A 2,237-nucleotide genomic window follows, 5' to 3' on the forward strand; every position below is an offset into this window, starting at 1 on the left:
TGAGTACCTAGGTGTTGTGTGTAACAGAGTCTCTGGTTTTGAGTGTAAGTGAGTATCTGATTTTGTGTGTAAGTGAGAATCTGATATTGTGTGTAAGTGAGTATCTGATATTGTGTGTAAGTGAGTATCTGGTGTTGTGTTTAACTGAGTACATAGGTGTTGTGTTTAACTGAGTACCTAGGTGTTGTGTGTAAGTGAGTATCTTGTATTGTGCTTAACTGAGTACCTAGGTGTTGTGTGTAACTGAGTATCTGGTATTGTGTGTATCTTGGTATCTTGTATTGTGTGTGGCTGAATATCTGGTATTGTGTGTAAGTGAGTATCTGGTATTGTTTTACTGAGTATCTGGTTTTGTGTGTAAGTGAGTATCTGGTATTGTTTAACTGAGTACCTGGTATTGTGTGTAACTGAGTATCTGGTATTGTGTGTAACTGAGTATTTGGTATTGTTTTACTGAGTATCTGGTTTTGTGTGTAAGTGAGTATCTGGTATTGTTTTACTGAGTATCTGGTATTGTGTGTAACTGAGTATCTGGTATTGTGTGTAACTTGGTATCTAGTATTGTGTGTAACTGAGTATCTTGTATTGTGTAACTGAAAATCTGGTATTGTGTGTAACTGAGTACCTGGTATTGTGTAACTGAGGATCTGGTATTGTTCAACTGAGTATCTGGTAGTGTGTGTAAGTGAGTATCTGGTATTGTGGTTAACTGAGTATCTGGTCTTGTGTGTAACTTGGTCTCTAGTATTGTGTTCAACTGAGTATCTTGTATTGTGTAACTGAAAATCTGGTATTGTGTGTAAATGAGTACCTGGTATTGTGTAACTGATTATCTGGTATTGTCTTTAACTGAGTATCTGGTCTTGTGTGTGTAACTTGGTATCTGGTCTTGTGTGTAACTTGGTATCTAGTATTGTGTTCAACTGAGTATCTTGTATTGTGTAACTTAATATCTGGTATTGTGTGTAACTGAGTACCTGGTATTGTGTAACTGAGTATCTGGTATTGTTCAACTGAGTATCTGGTAGTGTGTGTAAGTGAGTATCTGGTATTGTGTTTAACTGAGTATCTGATATTGTTTGTAAGTGAGTATCTGGTATTGTGTGTATCTTGGTATCTGGTATTGAGTGTAACTGAGTATCTTGTATTGTGTGTAACTGAGTATCTTGTATTGTGTGTTATTGAGTATATTGTAGTGTGTAACTGAGTATCTGGTAGTGTGTTTAACTGAGTATCTGGTATTGTGTGTAACTGAGTATCTGATATTGTTTGTAAGTGAGTATCTGGTATTGAGTGTAACTGAGTATCTAGTATTGTGTGTTATTGAGTATATTGTAGTGTGTAACTGAGTATCTGGTATAACTGAGTACCTGGTATTGTGTGTAAATGAGTACCTGGTGTTGTGTGTAACTGAGTACCTGGTATAACTGAGTATCTGGTATTGTGTTAAACTGATCAGTATATTGTAGTGTGTTACTGAGTACCAGCTGGTGTTGTGTGTAACTGAGAACCTGGTGTTGTGTGTAACTGAGTATCTTGTATTGTGTAGCTTAGTACCGGAGTACAGTTTTATTACAGAGGATGTCGAAAATGTTTAAGATTAACATGGTGATTATTTACCTTCATAGTGCTCTGTACTCCAACACTGGTTTGTGAATGAAGCAGCACTTCTGATGTCAGATAAAGACCTTAAAACAATTAATGGATTTCAGCAATATATAGTTGCCCTTTACTTCCCTTGGATCTGTTCTCCCTAGGGATTTTGATCAGCCCAGCAATAACTGGTATGATATGGAATGTAAAAGAAATGGGATTTAGAGAAAGAGCTCCTGTTTTGATGTGGCTTACTGTAATCCTATGATGGAAGGTTATCAATTTTGGCATTTTGTCAAAATATTTCCTGATATTTACTTGTTGTCAAAGTCAGCCACATTATGTGTGTAATACACCGTTTGAGATAATAATGCAAAAAAGCCGATCTTTACTGTATCTTGGTGCATAAGACTTATAGGACTTTATCAGTGTTACAAACAGACCACGTTGTCAACCACTACAAGTCCAGTAAATAGGACTTTATCAGTGTTACAAACAGACCACGTTGTCAACCACTACAAGTCCAGTAAATAGGACTTTATCAGTGTTACAAACAGACCACGTTGTCAACCACTACAAGTCCAGTAAATAGGACTTTATCAGTGTTACAAACAGACCACGTTGTCAACCACTACAAGTCCAGT

This window comes from Mizuhopecten yessoensis, unplaced genomic scaffold (assembly GCF_002113885.1).
Source record: "Mizuhopecten yessoensis strain PY_sf001 unplaced genomic scaffold, ASM211388v2 scaffold2803, whole genome shotgun sequence".
In the NCBI taxonomy this organism is placed as follows: Eukaryota; Metazoa; Mollusca; class Bivalvia; order Pectinida; family Pectinidae; genus Mizuhopecten; species Mizuhopecten yessoensis.